The following is a 22,783-nucleotide window of genomic DNA, read 5'->3' on the forward strand; positions in this document are numbered from 1 at the left end:
AGAAAAGTAGTTTAGTCCCAGGGAGAGCAGGGCACATGCTTCTTGAATATTAACATGCATTCCTCTAAAGTCTAGTTGCTATATTATTTTTAATCTAATTTCATTGATGCATTGCGATTATACACTATAATGAGATTTGGAGTGACAGAGTCACGCATGCACAGAGCACCCTGGATCGCCCACAGACTTTCTTCCCCTCTCTGTACATATGATTGAGATTGGTATTGATAACTTCACGTATGAATTTAGCATTATTTGAACTGCTTCCTTCATCAAATTTCCCCCATCCCCTCCCCAAATCCCCTTTTACTGTTCCACTGGTGCCTCTCCTTACTTATCTAAAGCCCCTTTCGGTTTCCCAATTTCTCTCTAGCTTCCCTATATGAGAGAAAATACACGAGCCTTCGCTTTCTGAGGCTGGCTAATCTCAGCATAACATTCTCTAGCTCCAGTTATCCGCTTACATATGGCCCAATTTCGTTCTTCTTCATGGCCGAGTAAAGCTCCATGCTGTGCACATTCCAGTTTTGCAATCTGTTTGTCTGTTGACATACACACCTGGGCTGGCTCCACAATTTGACCACTGTGAATTGTGCTGCTATAGATCAGCGTGGAAGTTTCTCAGAAGAGTGGGAATGGCGCCACTGAGCGCCTCAACCACGTCACTCCTGCCTGTGTTTCCAGAGGAGTCGAAGTCAGTGTATCAGGTTGATACAAACATATCCATGCTTATTCATTTCCAATGAGTGTTGCTGTTGGGAGTCTTTGAGAAGTGATTAGGTCATTTGTCTGAAGAGCTCATCAATGGGATAAAAAAGACCCTAGAGACATCCCTCTTCTTTAATCATGCCATCTCTGAACCAGGAGCTGGACCTTCACTGGACACGGATTCTGATGAAGTCTTGACCTCTGTTTTTTGATCCCCAGGGCTGTAACAAATAGATACCTGTTCTTTTCTTTTCTTTCCCTTCTCTTTTCTCCTCCTCCTCCTCCTCCTCCTCCTCCTCCTCCTCCTCCTCCTCCTCCTCCTTCTTCTTCTTCTTCTTCTTCTTCTCTCTCTCTCTCTCTCTCTCTCTCTCTCTCTCTCTCTCTCTCTCTCTTTCCTTCTCTCTCTATCTTTTTTGTAGTTTTGGGGATTAAACCCAGGGAAATTCTACCTCCAAGCCATATCCCCAGCCTGAATTTTCACTCTTTATTTTGAAACAGGGCCTCACTAAGTTGAGGAGGGCCTCACTAAGTAGCCGAGGCTGGTCATGAGCTGAATCCTCCCGTCTCAGCCTCCCAAGTACTGGGATTACAAGCGTGTGCCACCGCGCCTGGCTGATATCTTTTCTTTTCTAGCCCCCCACCCCGTTCTATGGTATTTTGTTATAGCAACCTGAACAGATCCCAACAGATGGTGATCAGCAAACAATTTTCACGTTAGTTTTATTCAACAGACAACTCTGTGAATGGCAAGGTTCTGATTTGAAGTCTCCTCCAAAACCCATGCTGAAATGTGTTTGCTGTTATAATAGTATTTAGAGGCGGGCTCTTTAAGGGGTGAGTAGATCTAACGCTCTTGGCTTTATGGATGGATTGATGCCATTGTTGGAGGTGCAGTTAGCTACCATAAGAATGGGCTCATTAAAACAGGAGGGAATTTTTTCCATTTCGTCTCGCTGTCTCCTGTCTGCTCCTTTGCCCTTTTGCCATTTTGTGACGGCCCTCACCAAAAGCAGACTTTAATCTTGGGCGCCCCGGCTTCAGATCATGAGCCAATACACTTCTGTTGTTTATAGTTTTCCAAATATAAGCTATTCTAATACAGCAGCTGAAAATAAACTAAGACAGATAATGACTAAGAAAAACAAGACTGTCTCACTCTGGGCTTTGTAATTGGCAAGTACTAAAAGGACCCAAAATAGAGCACTGTACATTCATGTAAAGTAAATATGAGCAGAAAATATTTATTGCTGTACAGAGTTTCTCCTTTATGAATTGGGGAAAGCATGTTAGAAACAACATGATCCCATTGAATTTAAGAACAATGTTTTGAAAGAGGTAGATATCATGCTTATCTCTGGGTAATTGAGTTATGAGAGATTTTTTGTTTGTTTGTTGCCAATGTTTTATTACCCATATATGTTAGCTTTGAATAGTGATCTCATATTTATTTTATTAAAATATTGGAACTTGCCAGGTATGGTGACACATGCTTGCAATCCCAGTTCTTGGGAGGCTGTTACAGGAGGCTCACATGTTTGAGGTTAGCCTCAGCTATTTAGTGAGGCCCTCCACAACTTAGTGAGATCTTGGTTCAAAATAAAAAATAAAAAATAGGCCTGAGGGCGTAGTTTGTAGGTAGAATGTCCCAGGGTTCAATCCCTAGTACCGCTTTTAAGTTGGTCATTCAATATTTTTATATTTCTGTCTGGGGTCTATTACTGTATCCCTTTGTGTTTTAAAAAGTGGTTGGATTGGCATCTTAAAAATAAAATACACCGCCACCCAAGAAACATTTATTGTATGAAAACGGAACAGCTGAAGTTATCTGAATTTTATTTTCAAATTATTTAATTACAAAGATGTATTTGTTTCATATCAACTTCATATGGCTTCAGCTAATAAAAAAAGGGACTTATAACCAAGTAAGACTTGCTATCCCCCTTTGAATTACCAATTGATTATGTTCTTATAAAAATGAATAATCGTTAGTTTTCTTTATTTTACAAAAATAATATACTTTGATATCTGCAGTTCTAAATACAATTACTTCACTAAAATAAGCCAACATGAACGGATGTGGGCTTTTTACCGCAAATTTCAGCTTGGTTTCATATTGCAAATTATCTCCAATAAATTAATCCTTATCTCCCTAAGCCAGGCCTTTGACATGATTGAAACAAGACTTAGCCAAATATCAAAACTGGAGGATGGAAAGAGCGCCAACATATTAGCCAAATTAAAATTAGATGAATGTATGCCTTCTGGGATGAAAGTCGCTTAACGAATTATTATTTGTAAAGCACTATTTGTAGCACATTAATAAAATAAATATGTAGGTTTTCAAAACAGTGAGATCACTCAGTGCTGCAATGCCTCATTAAGATGTTATCCGCCTATTTAGAATGCTGCACAATGGCAAAGTACTTTCTCTGAAGAGTATTCCACTCTCCTTCAATTTGAAAAAGAGCAGATAATTTCAAGCCTTTTCCTCAAATTTCAGATTTTTATTTTCTTTTAATTTTTTTTTTTTCGGTCTGGAGATGGAACCCAGGGGCCTTCAACCTCGAAGCTACCCCCACTGCCCTATTTTCTTACTTTTTATTTTGAAACAGGGTCTCACTAAGTTGTGGAGGGCCTCAGTAAGTTGCAGAGGGCCTCACTAAGTAGCTGAGGCTGGCCACAAACCATGATCCTCCGGTCTCAGCCTCCCAAATGCTGGGATTGTAAGTGTGCACCAACATGCCCAGCTAAATTTCCAGGTTTTATGTATGAGGTTTATGAGGTTTAGGTTTTATTAATAGGCCTAGGTTTGTGCAGCTGGAATCTCATGGTCAAAGTAAAGAAAATCATCAGCAGAAATAGAAACAGAAAAACAACAACTTTCTGAAACTGGTCCACACCCTGTCCATGAAGAGAGGCGGATGAAGAGGTCCCATGAGGGGCAGCCGCGGCACTTGGTACAGTAGCAGCTGCAAAAGCCCGATCATTCAGTTCTTCCTCCCTTGACCGGGTACTAAAAGGAAAAGTAAGTAAAGATACTTTCACGGTATCTGGATCTATCTTGTTGTGCCAGTAGCAAGTGTTTGAGGAAAAGACTTCTCCCAGTAAGGAAGCTTGGAAAAAGCAGGCCATCAGAAAAAAATAAAAAAAGATCTCTTGCTAAAAGCCCACATCGCTATTACTCATGGTTGGGATAATTACCACCCATCAGTTGACCCCCGCTTCCCCGCATGTTGGCACACAGTGAGCTCACCCACCCTCGGTGACTCCTTTGCTCTTTTTCTTGCTGATGCCCACGTTCATCATCTGACTCATCCAGCCCTCCACAGAGGCTGTTGGGAAGATCAGGCTTCCAGCTGGAGGAGCATCTCCATGGCTTGCTCATCCGTGCTCACCAGACGAGTGTTATCACAAAGGAAAGAGAATGGCAATGAATGGCCGTGATTTTGTCTTTGTCGATCAGTCTTAGAGGGGAAAGGCAGTAGAAAGTACAAATGTCGTAAAGGAATAACTGTTTAGCTCCAAAACCATGCTTCAGTCAATCTGGAGGGGAAAAAAGATCATATAGGTTCTTCTTGCTCAATTCCCACCATATTGCAGAGAATAAAAAAGCAAAGCAATGTGGGTATAAAACAAGACTTCAAGCTGGGCAGGAAATTGCCATCTTGACTTTAAATGCTGCGACCTTTAATAGTTTGTTTTGGCCCCAGTCTTTGATCATTTAATGAAGATGGAGACAGTTTTGATGATTGAGACAACACTGATGTGAAATCAGATTTTAGGAATAAGAAAACACACTCCGTGTTGGAAGAAATGGCTGGTCTTTAAGACTTAAAAGTGAGTCCATGGCTGAGTCTGATGGGTGCATCCAAAAGTTGGTTCTCACATTTGCCACAAAGACACGCCTCTAACTACTACTTTCACTCAAAAGGAAAGTTCTAAAGAGCCAAGTTTGCCTGTGAGATAAGGAGGTCTCAGCTTATTTCCTTCCAAGCAAAAAGGACAACCATTGAATTGCTGGTGCTTTTTTTTTTTTTTTTTTTTTTTTTTTTTTTTTTTTTTTTTTTTTTTTTTTGGTGGTACTGGGGTTCCTGGAAGCCCTTCTACCTCCGGGCTACACTCTGAGACCTATTTTTACATTTTTATTTGGAAACAGGGTCTCCTAAGCCAGCACGCGCGGCTGGCTTCGAACCTGCGCGATCCTCCTGTCTCTGCCTCCCAAGCGCGGGGATTACAAGCGTGCGCCACCACGCCCGGCATTGCTGGTGCTTTTGGAAACCAGTGATTTCATTCTCTATAGACTAATGGTTCAATACCTTGTGTCAGGTTAATTTCCAAAGGATTTCCCTTTATCAAAGAAATTGTGTATTTCATGTCAGGATTTTTCCAGAAATATTTATTTTGTTTTGAAGTGGAATTCCGGTTGAGTGCCTCACAGAAGCAAGTGAAAATTATCCATTGTCACCGAGGTAGAGTGATTTTTGTTCTCAAAAATTCCAAATTGTTTTGACGTGTGGTGGTGTTTTTACTAGAACAATAAAATAGCGTAATAAATATGCGGCAATACCATGGAAATATAAAACTACTTTGAAATACAGCTTGAATGTTTTATTTCTTTAGCCTATCTGATTGAAATGAGAAATGCTATACACCTAAGCCCTCCTCCTGCCGAGCACACACCAGCATCCTTCCTGTTTTCCCAGTCTCCTGCTTCCTTTCATCCGTGCTCCTCACTAGCACATGGTCCTTAGTTCTCAAAAGAAAGCCAGTTATGTCCATTTCATGCATAGGCGACTTTAACCGCCATGACACAATGTTCAGACATTTAACAGACCCTTTCTGTTCTTCCAAAGTCTCACACTCACTTTCTGTCCTTGAACACACTACTGCTCACCAGCCCCTTTGCTGATGTATCCCACCCACAACACCCTCTCTACCTCGCTGAGTCCTATTCATTTCTGAGTGGTCTTGATACGTGACACTAGTACAACATCCTTGATACCCCAGGGCCCTGTGCTTCCAGTCATAACTCCTAGTGCTTAATACTGTTACTGTTATTTAGTCTTCAGGAGGGCTCACACCAGCATCTTTTGCTCATGCTCATACTCTCATAGTTAATACAAAGGAAACACTTTAAATTATCACTTGAATTACTTCTATTTGAATTCCTATTCTTCTATCTCCCAGTTATTAGTAAGGTAATAATAATAATAAACTCTAAACATTGCCTTAAGGAACATGCATAATTCATCTAAAACACCTAGAACAATCCCTGGCATATATTAGGCACTTAATATATGCTGGCTTCTACTATTGTTATCATTCTTTTCTCTAATTATAGCAGTCAGTATGGGCTTAATTATAATTACCTGATAAGTTAGACTCTCTTTAACACTTTGAGTGTTAAATAGAATACACAAAAAGGTAGACACATTAATCACCTACACAGATACATCAAGTTAATGGCATTTCATAATCCAATGAAACCAAATTATACTGTGATGCACTAAATATGTGCAATTAATCATATTTATTACGAGTTGTGCACCAACACATTTGGAAAATATTCTATTGAATTATCATAAAGTATGATGAAATTTGTCAGCAAATATTTGTTTCCTCAAAAACGATTTGTTCCCCCCAAGCTTAAGCTAATGAAAAAGACTTGGGAGAAACTGTCCTTTTGAAAGAAAAAAGATACCATGATACTTAGGTCTTAAAAGGAAATCTGGCGTGCATCTCTTAGTAGTCTTAGAAATTACTCATCAGTTCAGCTTTTATTAATTCATAACTCTTCAAAGTTATAAAATGAAAGAAGTCCTTAAATTCAATCCCTTACCCAATATTTGGATCTCCATGACACCATCCTAACTAAGGGAATGGATGACCATTTGGTTAGACGATGCAGTGGCCACCTGTTTCCATAGCAACATATGATTTATCAATCCTTTATCTGTGAGGTTTTGGGAATATGTCTTCTGAGAATCAGAAACAAATCAGAGCTGAGTCACAGGAGAAAATAAAATGAGCGGTGGAAAAGCAAACAAGTGAAATATTAATCAATGTTCATCTTGAAATTTTTCTCTGTCAAATAGAAGATAACAACACAAGCAGGTGTCATCACCAGCAAAAAGACATGCATGTCTGTTTCATTTTGTCACCACTAAGCGTTCACTATTACTCTTATTCTTAATTTACAAGTTCTCCCACTGTTTTCTTCAACCTATCCACCTGCTCTCTTTCATATATACTTATTTAGTCTTTCTTCCTCCGAGTCTTTCTTCTTCATTAACCTCCACCCTCCCTCTCTCTTATGACTCTTTGCTTTTGACCAAGTATTTTTCTTTTTATAATAAATTAATATTATCTTGCTTTAATAATCCAGAAATTGAGCTCTAATAATAAATACACCAACACACAAGAAGTAGTCTGGAAAGCCACAGTGGGGTAGTATATATAGGGTAGGTGGATTTAACTTTATAAATGTTTATCAAGTTTCACATAGTAAAATACTTTGTTCGATTTCTTGATAAAAAGTAAGATCCGGTTCTCCATTCTTAGAAGAATAAAACCCATCAAGAAATCCTTACACAGAAATAACTAAACAGGGCATGACCTTTAGCCAGAGGTGGTGGTGCACACCTGTGATCCTCATACTTGAGAAGCTGAGATAGGAGGATCACAGATTCAAGGATAACCTATTAAAACTCTATTTCAAAACAAACAAAGAAAAAGTAAAAGGGCTAGAGCGTAGATTAAATCCCTAGTATAAAAGAAATCTGATCACGAGAACTTATATAAAGAGAGGAAGAAATGGAGGGAAGGAAGGTACCGAAGAAGAGAGGAGAGTATTAGGCAGTAAGAAAAATAGAAATGAAATAATGAAATGATAAACAAATGGAAAATAAATGCTAATTACAAATATTACATTTCAGGTTATTTAAGATAGGAAAGGCATGTTTCAGAAGTTCAAGCACATTGACATTGGTTTTCAAAACCATGTGGCTCTCCCACCCAGCCATTGTTGAAAGTATAGCACGCTACATACCCATCTACATAGCAGCAAAATTCACAAAAGCTGAATTATAGAATCATCCTATATGTCTGTCAACAGATGTATAGGTTAAAATGGGAAATATACACACAATGAAATATTATCCAGCCTTAAGGAACAAAATCTTGTCATTTTTAGTGAAGTGGATAGTACTGGAACGTATTATGCTAAGCAAAATAAACCAGACTCAGAAAGTCAATGGGACAGATGCTTCTGTTATATGTGGGAGCTAGAGAGGTAAAAAAGGGAAAGTGACAAGAAAAGCAAGACAGAAGAGGAGAGGAAGGGGGCAGGAGTACAGAGGAAAAATAGAGGAGATGCTGAGAATGAAATTGAACAAATTCTGTTATGCATGTATAATAAGATGCATTAACTTAGCAAAATATTTTAAAAATGACATTACACTCTCTCTTAAGAAAAAATATTATCCTTGTCAGACAAAGATGAGGTATGAGCCGGGTGTGGTGGCACACGCTTTTCATCCCAGTACTTGGGAGGCTGAGACAGGAGGTTCAAAGCCAGCCTCGGTTACTTCGTGAGGCTCTTAGCAACTTAGTGAGACCCTGTTTCCAAATAAAGTATAAAAAAGGTCTGAGAACATAGCCTGGAGATAGAAAAGCCCTTGGGTTCCACCCCTAGTACCACAAAAAAAAAAAAAAAAGATGAAGTATGGTATACTAGGACTTTTTAAAGTCTTTATTATAAGTTGAATGAAAGGCTTGTAAATAGCAATAATTTAATATAAATAGTATACATTATTGTAAATTGGTGTATTGTCCTTGGGCCAGGCCACTGAGGATAGCTGTCTTTAAAAACAGTCTTTATTTTTTTATAGCAATTGCCTTAATCTTTATTTTTTCCTTTTTAAAAATTTATTTATTTATTTATTTATTTATTTATTTTGGTGGTACTGGGGTTCCTGGAAACCCTTCTCTGGACTACACTCCCGGACCTATTTTTTATATTTTTATTTAGAAACAGGGTTTCTTAAACCAGCGAGGGGCTTTGAACCTGCGAGATCCTTCTATCTCTGCCTCCCCAGCACGGGGATTACAAGTGTGCATGCCCAGCGGGTTTTTTTTGTTTGTTTGTTTGTTTGTTTTTTGTTTTTTATGTGACCATATTGAAAATCCCCTGCATTCAGGCAGTGCCTGGTGCCCCCCACTTCCCTTCCGCCCCTCCCAACAGTGAGTGTCCAGGTTGACCATGCTCCATTCATACTTTTACACATATTCAGATGTAGCTCCTCTGTTAATCAAGCTCAGCCTTCTTCCTCTCCCACCCTTCCATTCTAGCTTTGCTGAGGTTTCCCCTCCATTATCTGGAGTCCCTCTGGTATCCCCAATACTCCCTAGCTTGAGCATATTAGAGAAAAGATATGTCCCTTCTCTTTCTGTGCTTGGCTGATCTCACTAAACATAATATTCTCCAGGTCTTTCCATCTTCTTGCAAATGACATGATTGTGTTCTTTATTGCTGAGTAGAATTCCATTGTGTGTATTCCCCATAATTTCACAATCCATTCATCTGTTGATGGAGACCTAGGTTGGTTCCATATTTTGGCTATTATGAATTGTGCTGCTATGAACATAGGTATGCATATGTTACTGTAGTTCTCTGATTTCATCCCCTTTGGAAAGATACCCAGGAGTGGTATGGCTGGATCATATGGTGGATATATTCCCAGTTTTCTAAGGAATCTCCACACTGATCTCCATAGTGGCTGACCTAGTTTGCAGTCCAACCAACAGAGTAAAAGAGCTCCTCTTTCCCCACATCCAGGGCAGCATTTGTTGTTATTTGACTTCTTTGTGCTTGTCACTCTGATTGAGGTTCGATGGAATCTCGGCATAGTTTTGATTTGCATCTCCCTGATGGCTAATGATGTTGAACATTTTTTCATGTGTCTATTGGCCATTTGTGTCTCTTCTTTTGTGAAGCATCTATTCAATTCAGTGGCCCATTTCTTGATTGGGTTATTTGTTTTGCTAGGAACAATCCACCAAGAAGATATAAACAGAGTCTTTAAATAACAAGAAAACTGTGAAAAAAAAAGGTTTAAATATTTCTGTAAAGAATTCTATGAACGAATCCATCCTGCCTTTAGATCCCGTTCACTCCAGTAATTTTCTAGTGGTAACACTATATTTTAATTATATCAGTGATGGAACATTTCTGTTTTGCAAACTACACATTATAAGAAAATATTTAAAATGCCAATTAGCAGCAAGTTCAGTATGTTAAGTAATGATATGTCCTTAACACTACACACCAGAGCATGGTTTATATAAACGCCCATCCTTTCAGAGAATGGAACCCTTTCATGTTGATGCAGTAAATCGCACACTGTCCTTTTACAGCTGTTCCTGGAGACAAAGATATTTTTGAGTGTCATTTACAAAACATAAATATCAGATTGTTATCCCAGCCTTCTTGGAATTCAAAATAGCATCAGCGCTGACTGAACATATCACTCACTCATTGGTGACAAGTTAAAGTTAGCATCATGCAATAAGATGAATGTCAAAATGTTCCAGTTTTATAGAAAAATCCGGACATATTTTCTCTTTATATATTGGCTTAAGGGGATGCTATAAATAACTAACTGGAAGATGGAAAGTCTTGGGTAAAGAGAAAAGACAGTTTAAATTACTCATCTCTCACACTGTAAGAGCGATCTGCCTAGGATTACTAGGATTATAAGATCTCATGTACAATCCCACATGCTGGGGGAGATTAACATAGAGGCCCGTGAAGTTTCATTAGAAACATACTGATTAGTCCAGGGTGTCATACTGGCTTCTTAAAGAAGGTGACATTTGAACAGAGAGAGAGTGTCAGATATTTGAAGCTGAGAGGATGGGTATTTCAGCCTGAAAAAATACTCAAGTAGAACCACAGAAACCAGAAAGCAGTTTAACTGCTTAACGGAGTTCATGGAGTTTGTGACAGATGAGATGATAAATTTGGATCAAATTGTAAAGTTTTGACTGACAATCTAAAGAATTTAGTATGCATTTGGCAGCAAATAAGCTTGGTGATTCCCCCTCCCCCAATTTTTTGTTCTGCTTTGTTTTGGTTTTTGTACTGGGAAATCAACCCAGAGGCAGTCTACCTCTGAGCCACACCCAGTCCCATTTTATTTTCTATTTTGAAAAAGGGTCTTGGTCAGTTGCTGAGTATCTGGCTGAGTTACCAGGAACAAGTGAGGTGATGCTTAAAATGTAGGCTTCTAATCAAAGTAAGCTCCGCTTGTATACAGCACAGTGGCCTCTTGACTCCTCTAGCTTCAAATTCGATCCCTTCAAAATTTGGGATGTGCACACCTGTTATCTAGTTATCTATTTGGCTTTTGTACTCAGATGCCCAAAGACATCTTATACTCCTGTGTATCAAACTGCACTGAACTAATGATACATGCCGTCCTCATCTTTCCCTACCAATACTTGCTTGCTGCAGTCTTTTCTGTATATGATGGTGAAGTGTGTGTGTGTGTGTGTGTGTGTGTGTGTGTGTGTGTGTGTGTGTGAAATCAACCACACAACCAACTCACAACCAGCCCACAACCCATCCATTCCCAAAACGAAGTTCTAAGGAATATACACTCAAATTTCACCTGACACCTAATGTTCTCCACTGAACTGCTTAGACCACCCTTACTTATCCTCTGACCTCAGTGACCAGTTCCTTCTGCTCTCAGAAGGATCCTCCTGCCCCTTGAGGCCTAAATAAAGCTTGCTTTAAACCTCAATTCCCACCGGGCGTGGTGGTGCACGCTTGTAATCCCCGTGCTTGGGAGGCTGAGACAGGAGGATCGCGCAGGTTCGAAGCCAGCCTCAGCTACTTAGTGAGGCTCTCAGCAACTTAGTGAGACCCTGTTTCCAAATAAAATATAAAATAGGTCTGGGAGTATAGCCCGGAGGTAGAAAGCCTCTGGGTTCCACCCCCAGTACCACCAAAAATAAATAAATAAATAAATAAATAAATAAATAAATAAACCTCAATTTCCTTTGAGGGTAATGAAAATCCCATTTGGGTTTTTTTTTCTTTCTAAATTGATAAAAATAAAAACTTACATCGCCACAAATTCCCCTTCCATCGGGTGCCAATTTCCACAGATGCTCCTCCTGGGCCCTCACAGATTGATGCAAAACTCAGCCCCTTTGGCACGATTCCCACGATTCCCACATGGTCCCCTCCCAGGAAGCCTTCCCGCCTGTAGTAGCTGACTTCAGGAAAGACTGGGATTCCAGAAGCTGGAGATGTGTTTACTAATCAAAACTTTGGCTTCCAACGGAGCATCGGGCCCTTCCAGCATGCCCCTTGGCTTCCTCGCCGGCTGCAAATTTCTCTCCCTTCCCCTCTTCTCTTTTCCCATACTTTTTGGAATACAGCCATTCCTTTTTTTTTTTTTTTAACATGAATACTAACTTGGCAGATGTTTTGGTTTTGTTTATTTGTCTAGGTTCTGCTACTCACACCATCAGAACGGTCCTTTCTAACACAAGCCGTTAGTTACCAAGTGGGTTTTTTTTTTTTCACCAAGTAAAACATCACCCAAGAGGAATTCTGTAGCCAGCAGGCAGCATAATAAACTTTTTTGCTTCATACAGGCATGATGGCACATCTCTGTGACTCCAGTACTTGGGAGAGTGAGACAGGAGGATTCCAGGTTCAAGGACAGCCTTACCGATGTAGTCAGAGTCTCAATAACCTAGCAAGGCTCCATTTCAAAAAATAAAATAAAATAAAATAGGGCTGGGGATGTAGCTTGGCAGTAGAATGCCCCTGAGTTCAATGCCCAGCACCACAAAAAAAAAATAATTTTGGTTTCCATGACAGAATGCAAATCAAATAATGTTACTCTCTTCTAAAGCCCCTAAGTCACGTCCTGTTGCCTTCGGTGTTCTCACTTGTTTTACAAGGCTCTACTGTGTTTCTTATAATCTAGCCTCCACTTTCAGCCATGCTGCTGATGTTTGATTCATCAACTACTCTGCGTTCTCAAGCCCCCGTCGCCATGCACGGTATTTGTCTTTCCTAACTTTCGCCTCTAACAGGCCGCCCCTTCCTAGCCCTTGGGTCTCAGCTTAACTCACCCCGGGTCTAGGGGAGATCTCCCTAGATCTTGATCTCTCTGGATCATGTCCTTCTAAACAACAAACAATGTGTTTTCCACTTGTAATTATTTATTTATGTAAAATAATTTACTTTCTTTCTTTTTTTTGTAGACCCCAAACACAACTTAGATAAAAATGAGCCAGGCGTGTTGCACACCCCTGTATTTAGGATGCTGGGCAGAAGAATGGCAGGTTCGAGGCCAGTGGGCAGTCACTTTGTAAGACTCTGTTTCAAAATAAATAATAAAAGAGGACTGGTGGTATATCTTGGAGGTAGAATACTTCTGGGCTCCATCCCCAGTTACACACACACACACACACACACAAATAAAATGAGATTTCTTTTTTTTTTTTTTTTGTGTGTGTGTGTGTGGTACTGGGGTTCCTGGAAACCCTTCTACCTTCGGGCTACACTCCCAGACCTATTTTATATTATTTTTATTTGGAAACAGGGTCTCTTAAGCCAGCAAGGCTGGCTTCCAACCTGTGCGATCCTCCAGTCTCCGCCTCCCAAGCACAGGGATTACAAACGTGTGCCCCCACACCTGGGAGAAATGAGATTTCTTTTCCTGGCCATCATATCCTCTGTACCAAGGGCACAAAAGTTTAAAAACTATCTGAATAGAAACATGGAGTCGAGCATGTATGCAGAGTGTTGTACCTCGTGTCCCTTGAACTCTGGGCTTCCATTTATCTTTCGCAGAGGGGTCAGCCTTTGAGGACAGCCTAGAATCCTAGCAATGATGGAGGACACAAGAAACAATTTGCCCTAAAAGTCGGACAGTTTTGTTGTTGCTAATGTTGATCTTAAAAAGAAGAGATATTACCAAACTCATAACATGTACAGGGAGGAAAAACAGAACAAGGTGGGACCCATAGAGAAACACACCAACAGCTGTGTGCAGATCAGGTATATTTCTATCGGTTTCAACCTCATTATCATGTATAATTACAGTGTACCAACAAAAGCATATAAACAAGTAAGCATGTTAAAGGTCACTGCTGCACAAAAGGTCACAAGGGAGCCGCCTAAATATGCTAGGTGCTGAGCTCCGTAAGTAGGCTGCCCTTCTTGTCAGCTGCCTTCAGGATTTAATTAACTGTGTCACCAGTGGAAAGATACTTCATGCCTGAGGGGAAATTTGACTGAACTCATCCATTCTAAAATAAGTGATTAGTACCATCATCTTTCACATGCTCTTTCAGTAAGTGGGACAGTGACATTTTTATAAGCATCTTTCTCAAACTATAAATACCGGTAAGAATAGAATAGAAGGAGGCGAAGAATAAAAAAAAAAAAATCAGGAAGAATTATGTTTGTCAGTGTTCCATTTTATGAAAATAACAGTTGCTTCCCAGGCAGAATTAACCCATCAGGAGCCCCTCCGGTACATAACACAGTAAGCTGAAAGAATGCTACATGTGTTTAGAGTCTGCCAGATTGTTAAGTGTTAAAAACAAAGGTATCTTGTGGCTTCCTGGGCTGCAGACCCACATCCACGCCAGTCAATCATCAGCCAGACATGGCTTCCAGACCTCCAAAATCTCAGCACAGTAGGCCCTGAAACTGTTCCCATGGTTACCTTCAGTGGAACAGGTTAGCACTAGCTGCCACGCATGTGTAAAAGGAGAAATACAGGCTGCTCTTGTTCTTGGTATCCCAACAAGGAGCGGCACTGATGACTGAATGAATGGACTGAAACCACATGTAAATCAGGAAATCTGTGTCCTATAAAAGATATGACTGAATGTGGCTATGTCTTCTCTCTGTATGCGCATAGTATAATTTATTGTTTTGGAGTATCAGGACTTTCAGCGAAGTTTTTTTATCTGCAGAAATTTAAGAAGACACAGTAAAAAATATATATATTACTCTTGGATACATTTCCTAAGCACACATTTATCATGCTAATTTTGCTTATTTTTTATTCCTTGAGAAGATATTTACTTGAAAATAAAATAATCCAAATTCATGCCTCTAAGTATCAGGCAGAAGGCAACTCTGATTCAAAAATTTTATTGGATAATTCATAAAAGGAACAACTAGAATAAAGATAGATGAGCGTGGGTAGGATATTAGAATGATAAAGTATATTTTTAGAAGAAAAAAGCAAACTCCTCTTAACTTTTTTCTATTATATTGACCAGCCTTGAGTATTTGATTGTTCCCGACATCTATTTTTAGAATAAAATTTGTTCTCCATTTAAAAAATAAATAAATAAATAAATGCACTAATAGATAAAGATACAACTTCTAAAATGTATGTGAACCAAAGCAAATCAATGAGAAAACGGGGGAAAAAAAGCATAAAATAACAATTAACTTTTGGTTTGAGAGGATCTTGCTAAATACCTAGTGGCAAGCTGGGAAATGTGCCCATATATTTTCATTTGTTCTCCTCCCTCCCCACAAATAACCTAGTCACAATACCTGAGATAACTAAGGCTTAATGACTAAAAATAAAATACTATTAATTTAGAATTTGAACCTGGGTCTGTCTTAAAAACATTTTTTTTTCTTCCTGCCACCACTTTCTGATCATCTATCAAGCTTAATATAGAGGAAGAAGTCATGGTTTGTGCTGAGGGGGTTCACCCCCAATTAAGTACAGGTAGAAAAGGTAGCACTGGGGAATTCATTTCGGCTTCAGGATAATAGACTCACAAAATTTTTAGTTAAAAGGATTCCCTTGAGTTCCAGCTTCCCCCCCACCATAATAATAGAGCTGCCTGAAGCAATCTATTCAATGTCTTTGAGCTTCAATGTCTTCAAATGTGAATTGAGATAATAACTTAATGGGGTATTTTGAGGCTTCAGTCAGAAAATGTACGTGAAAGTGCTTTCTAAGATATAAAATGGGATACGAGACTATTAGACTATTATTATCATCATCCTATATATCACATGAAATCTTGGCACCTCTCTTCAGCCTTGCAGCCTCTTTTCTTTTAAAACCGCCAGTTCCCATGCATGCTTTCCTCCAGCATCGATATTTCATCTCCAAAAGTGAAGACCTCTGCAGAGCGTCCACTCTGAGACCTTGTTGGAAATCAAGAAGCCATGATTGCATTTTTACCTGCAAATAAGCCACCATTTTGCCCATACACGCACATGGCAAATCGATGAGTAAATATTATGTGTGTTATTTTAGAATCAATCCTTCATGAGTGACAGAGCTAAATTTCTGCCCCGCGGTTGAGCCAAGTCAGTAGAGTATGAAACTGAAAGGCCCGATTATTAAGGAAACAGCAATGCCTACAAAATCCAAGGGTTGTAATCGGCAGCCCATGGGCTGAGTCTGACCTGCCAATTATCTTGAGCCAGAATAACCTTCTTTTGCTGCAGCTGTGGATTTTCATAGAAGCCCTTAGACAATGCATGACCCTTCCAGGTTACAAACTGATTCCTCATTCCTGGGCTCTTAGGCTGGGACTCTCTCTCACCTGGATTACCTGCCTGGCGTTTGAGTTTGGACCTGTTTTAGCTCATAGAAGCATAAGAGATGAGACCTCTGCATTCTGAAATCATGCAGACAGGAATGACTGGAGCTGAGCTGGTGGGCATGCCCACTCAGGCATGGACTCCCTTGAGAGACCACGCACTTAAGAGACAGCGAAGCCAGGCATTGCACAGCAGATTGAGGCTCAATTCATTCAGCAGGCGTTCATCCGACACTGCGGTGTGGGCTTCAGAACAGGCTCTGGTACGACATAAGCACTATGTCCATCAGTGCTCTTTGGTATGCTATCCACATCCTTATCATCCTCCTCTCTGTTATTGATCAGACACAATCTGAGGAAGAGCAAAGATACACTTACTTGTCTTTCTCTTTGGCTCCAAATATAGTATATCCGTAGGGTCCTGCCCAGCTCCTGACACATCTACGGAATTGCTGAATAAATAAGCTGGAAACTGGGGAGGAGGGGGAGGCCACTCTTTGCCTTTGAGAACAACATGCAAACGATACCCGTATGATTTCCGGAAGACAACTGCAAGTGATTCTTAGGAAGGGTCAGCAGAAGCCCTAGCAGGATTGTGCTCAGACTCCGGTCTTCCTGATCCGAGGAAGCTAAGTGGAAAAAAAAAAAAAGTACATCTAAAAAAGGTTTCTTGGGAGCTGGACAGGATGTTAAGTGGATGAACTGTATGACATCTACAGAGAATCTTGGTCCTAAGTGCTCTCTAAGCAGCGGACATCATTAATGTTACTACTGAAAAGAGCTGAACATCCTGTTGCCGTCTACGTGGTAGCCTTGGGCAGCAGAAATTTTCTAGGTCTTCCCTCTAATCTGTTCTCTAAGACATCTGATGATTGATTGGGCTGCCAGCGGCAGCCCCTGTCACAGCCTGGGTGTGTGTCACGTGGGCCGGCTTGGTCAGCTACCCTTGTTTGACTCTTATCACATCCCTGCTGAGCAGTAGAAACAGCTTCCCTGCTGTCCGCTGGCCCTAGATGGGCCCAGGCATGTCGGGATCCCCCACACGCCTGACTGTATAATGGCCCTTCTAAACTGTGATCTTAAAAAACTCATTATTTTCTTGTTTTATTTTTGTGCTTTTATCCTGTACATTATAGTATCACATCATAATGTAAATTCTGTTGACCATGACATCCATGCACACGCTCTTGGTGCCCCCTCCCTATTTCCCTCCCTCTCAATACAGAGTCCTCAGATTGACGTTGGTATATATTCACATGTGTACACATTGTCTATGGTAGTCTTTCTATTAATGAACCTCAGTCTTCCTCCACCCCTACCCTAAAACTCCTCTATGCTCCCCTGGGTTTCTCCTCCTCATCTGGAGTCTTTCTGTATCCCAATTACTCCCTGTCCTGCACATATTAGAGCAAACATATTTTTATCTATGTTATTATTTTCAATGTTAGTAGTTGGATAATATATAACATGAATAAGAAGAAATATAAGTGAAAAAAATAAACATATGACCCTTCACTCTCCAGGATTGGCTAATCTCACTTCACATAATGTTCTCCAGGTCCTTCCATTTTCTTGCAAATGATGTGATTTTATTTTTCTTTATAGCTGAGTAGAATTCCACTGTGTGTATTTCCCATAATTTTGTGATCCATTCATCTGTTGATGGACACCTCAGATGGTTCTATACTTTGGCTATTGTGAGTTGTGCTGCTATGAACATGGGTATGCATATGTTACTGTAGTTCTCTGGTTGCGACCCCTTTGGAAAGATATCCAGCAGTGGTATAGCCGGATCATATGGTGGATCCATTCCCAGTGTTCAAAGTACTCTCCACATTGATCTCCATAGTGTCTGGACTAGTTTATAATCCCACAAACAATGTAGAAAAGTGCCCATTTCCCCACAACCTTGCCAACATTTATTGTTATTTGACTTCTTTATGATTGTCATTCTGATCGGGGGTAGATGGAATCTCAGTATAGTTTTGATTTGCATCTCCCTGATGGCCAGTGATGTAGAACATACATCATTATTTTCTTTCACTGAAATATATCCAAACTCCTTAGCAAGGTACGTGTCGGGATTGGGCTTCCAGCCCACACCCTTGAGCTTCTCACTACCATTTAATTATTAATTACTCCAGAGGACTGTGGAGCATCTTCCCACATTAAAAAAGGACTTTCCTGTCCCCAGGTAAACTCCTGAGCATCTTTATACATCATCTTCTCCTTTAAGCCTCCCGTAACACTCATCTACAGAAGAAGACACAATGGCTCCCTTGTCTGTGTGCCCAAAGCACTGAATGATCCTCCTGATCTGGTCAAGACTTGGGCTTCAACTGGGGAACTGCATCCTAACCAATTTAAGTAAAAGGCTGGATTTATTCACTTATGTCACCAAACCACACAGTGGCTAGGTTTTATGATGACTGCAATTAGGGTCTCAAACCAAATCAGGACTCTATCCAAAGCAATGATTTTATGGAGCAGAAATTAAAGATGCTAACTTCTCCAGCTTTGCATCTAAGAGGTCCTTAAACTCAGAGGGGGAAATAGCTTCTTCACACTAATTCTAGTTATGAAATCCCAGAGGAAGTACTGGGGATGACTTAGCTTAGTTCACCTATGCCTCCTGGAGAGGAGACCGGGTGCCACGATTCACCCCGACTGACTCAAGGTACTTGCTTGGGCCCAGGAATGAGGCGCCATGATTAGTAACGTTGGTCAGCACTGTGTTGATTTTATAGTGGGAAGAAAAAAAAACTGCAAAAGAAGAGTTGTAATCTAGGAAGGGATTCCAGACAGGCAGGAAAGCAGGTGTCAAGTGGACTGTTTTTCAAAGTGTACAGGGACTAAAACTTGCGATCATAGTTTCACTGCATATTGAATGCATTGCTCTCACGACTCTGGGCTCGCAAAGTACAAGCATCTTGCCCTATGCGTTGGCATCTAGCCAGCACCTACCGTGATGCCCGGTGCCAAGGTGGCACTCAACTGATGTTTGTTTGTTGTTGAATGAATAAATGGATAGTTCTCCAAGGCTAGGATTAAAACCTCCAGTGAACATAATTGCAAAATACTCCAGGACTTTGAAGCTAGTTAAGCAACTGTTTATACAGCCTTTCTAATTAAAGGGTCATCGAGTGACCCAAAACCTAAGTAAGATTTACAGAACGGCCTTTGAAATACAGCTCGTGTGTTTTGCATCCATAGTGCTAGCGTTTTTGTAAAAGACATTTAATCCTCACAAAAATCCCGTGAGTTTCAGGATCGCTCCTATTCTAGAAATTAAGATGAAATTTAGAGATCCTGGAACTTCCCCAAGTTTTCAAAGATTATAGATCACAGAGCAGGACTATGAATTCCAGCCCCTTGGTTCCTAGTCTAGTTCTATGCTCTAAAGCAAATTATCTGACCTCTTTGGATAAAATGGGGGTAATGACAAATGTCTGAGGTTTGCAGTAAGGAATAAAAGAAAAAATATATATATATATTAAATGCTCTGCACAAGCCAGGTGTGGTGGCGCACACCTGTAATCCCAGTACTTGGGAGGCTGAGACAGGAAAATCATAGGTTGGAGGCCAGCATTAGCAAATTAGCCAGGCTCTCAGCAATTTAGCAAGAGTCTATTTCAAAATTTAAAAATTACTAAAAAAGAGCTGGGAGTGTAACTCAGAAATAGAAGGCCTCAGGGTTCTATTTCCAGTATTAGCCAGGCCCTCGGCAATTTAGCAAGAGCCTCTTTCAAAATTAAACACACACACACACACACACACACACACACACACACATACACACACACACACACACGTGCACGCGCACGCGCGCGTGCTAAAAAGGGCTGGGAGTGTAACTCAGAGATAGAATGCCTCAAGGTTCCATTTCCAGCATCAAATAGTAATTATTAATAATGATAATGCTCAGCCCCAAACAGAACCTAGTCTATATTAAAGGGTCAGTAGGTAACAGTCGCTGAAGTTGTTGGGGACAGTCCAAAGTGTCCCAGGATTTCTGCTTGACTTTTAGTGTAGAATGCTTAAATACCAAGAAGCCTAAGGCTTGGACCTAGACCAGTTCTCACATCAATCCGCCATGCCACAGTTGCACCCTCGCCCTCTCAAGAGTAAATCGAGAACCCCGGACCAGAGAAATCGCCACATTAAATTTTGCCATGCAACGGGAAATTTCTGCGAAGACAATCCCACTGCAAATCTGGTCTCAAGACACTAAATGTTTGAATTATTTTTCAGCCACCCAAATAAATCAATGTCGGCCATGCCCAAGTTTATCCATCCGCGTCTGTGACTGTCAGAGCACCCATCTTGCTCCGTTTCCCGCAGAAGGCTCATGCCTGCAGCATACACACAGAACTTTCTCCTGAACATAGATTCCTGGACAGGCTGAGGCGGGGCACAGCAAAGAAAGCCAGTGCACTGATGACATTTGTGTTAGGCTCTCCGCCCAGATTTCTTTTGGCTTGCTGCCCCTCTCATTAATCCCGCTGGCTGAATCTGATTAGCCACTCTGATTTATTTTTGGCAACCTGGGAGTGCACGGGCCACTGGTTATTGTCATGCCTCATACCATCATCCCCAAAGCTGTCCTTGGCATTCGGGAGATCAGTCCCCTCACTGAAAGATTTCACTGTCTATGAAGCATCATGACACATGAGCCATACGCTTCTTAAACACTTAGAAAACTGACTTCATTTATTCCTACTTTTTTTTTTATCATCACAACCGCCTCCAGTTATTGGCAGCTAAAATGAATAATTGTGAATTTATAGACAGGTACAGTGGCGCTTGCTTGTAATCCCAGTATTTGGGAGGCTGAGACAGGATCGCAGGTTTGAGGCCAGCCTCAGCAACACAGCGACACATTCAGCAACTTAGCAAGACACTTTTTTAATGGAAAAAATAATAAGGGCTGGGGATGTAGTCAAGTGATAGACCTCTCTTGGGTTTAATCCCAAGTACTATGATAAATAATAATAATTATGAGCTTGATGTTTGTAAATTTAATGTTTTCTGAATTATTGAATCGGCTTCTATGATCAATTTGACATAAAAACAAGATTTTATTGCTACTGGATAGCCAGTGTTTGACTTTTATATACTGTCTATACTTTATTGGGTTTTTCCTTTATGTATTAAATGCTACTGTTTAAGTAAAAGAGATAAATAATAAGGGAAGAGAAATAAATAATAACTACTTTCTCCCCAAAAGAAAACTTTCAGATATTAAGCCCAATAGCCTATCTATATTTGGGACAAAAGGTATATCAATAAGAAAAATTATTTTAGCTCATTGAGATACCAAATAAATTCTTTTTTTTTTTTTTTTTTTTTGGTGGTACTGGGGTTCCTGGAAACCCTTCTCCGGGTTACACTCCCAGACTTATTTTTTATATATTTATTTGGAAACAGGGTCTCTCAAAGAAGCGAGGTGTTCGAACCTACACAATCCTCCTTTCTCCGCCTCCCAAGCGCAGGGATTACAAGCATATGCCACCATGTCCAGCAGAGATACCAAATAAATTCTAAAACATGTATAGTCAATATTTAAATTATCATGAAAAAGTTGCATGTCAAATTTTCAAAAAGTTAAAATCAAAAGGTTAATTTTTTTTGTAGTACTGGGGATGGAACCCAGGGGCATTCTACTTCCAAGATATACCCCCCAACCCTATTTTTTAAATTATTATTATTTTTATAACAGGGTCTCACAGAGTTTCAAAGAGCCTAAGTAGCTGAGATGTCCATGAACCCTGATCCTCCTGTCTCAGCCTCTCTAATGCTGGGATTACAAGCGTGCAGCACCACACCCAGCCAAAAGTTAATTTGAAAATGCATTTATAACCAGAATTTCCCAGTCATTGAGCATCTCATGAATAAATGGCCATTGGTGACCATCAAACTGCAAATAAACCGGAGACGCTCTGAACGTTGAACTCTGTTTACGTCCCTAGGACTGGCGCACTGGGTGGTACCCAAGGGCTCCCCATGAGCATATATCCATTAATAACTTCTGTTAATGTGGATGTAATTACTCTCTTTTTTCCTCGTACACAAGTCTTCTCAGTCCATTGAGAACTTTCCTGCTATTTCCAGACCGCATCTTAAAATGTTTGTCTACAGAGAATCCTACAGAAAGCAGACAGAATAAATAGAAGAGGTAAAATTTGCAGGGAGAGTTTTAAAGGGAGAAGGGTGTGGTGGTGGTTGCTGTTGTCTTTGTGCCAGTTTTAACCTGAGAGATGTTAACACCAATGAACGTTCCTTGAAAAGAAGAGGAGATGGCGAGGCCAGGGAAATTGATGCACATTGACTACCTCCTGGTCCCTGATCCTGGCCGTGCATCCACCTGCGGCTATGGCAGCAGCGAGCGAGGGCTCCTGGCTTAGGACATGTGTGTCCTTCATTCCCCACACTGATGGAAACTGGTGGTGCGAGAAGGTTC

At 40.4% G+C, this 22,783-nt stretch overlaps 1 protein-coding gene across 2 annotated transcripts in view; it reads left to right on the forward strand.

Moving 5' to 3' along the window:
• Window positions 1–22,783, forward strand: part of PTPRO (protein tyrosine phosphatase receptor type O) — a gene marked incomplete at both ends in the record, with an annotated part of 207,500 nt that overhangs the window by 90,495 nt on the left and 94,222 nt on the right. The window lies entirely within an intron of this gene.

This window comes from Muscardinus avellanarius (genome assembly GCF_963383645.1).
Source record: "Muscardinus avellanarius genome assembly, chromosome: 11".
NCBI lineage: Eukaryota > Metazoa > Chordata > Mammalia > Rodentia > Gliridae > Muscardinus > Muscardinus avellanarius.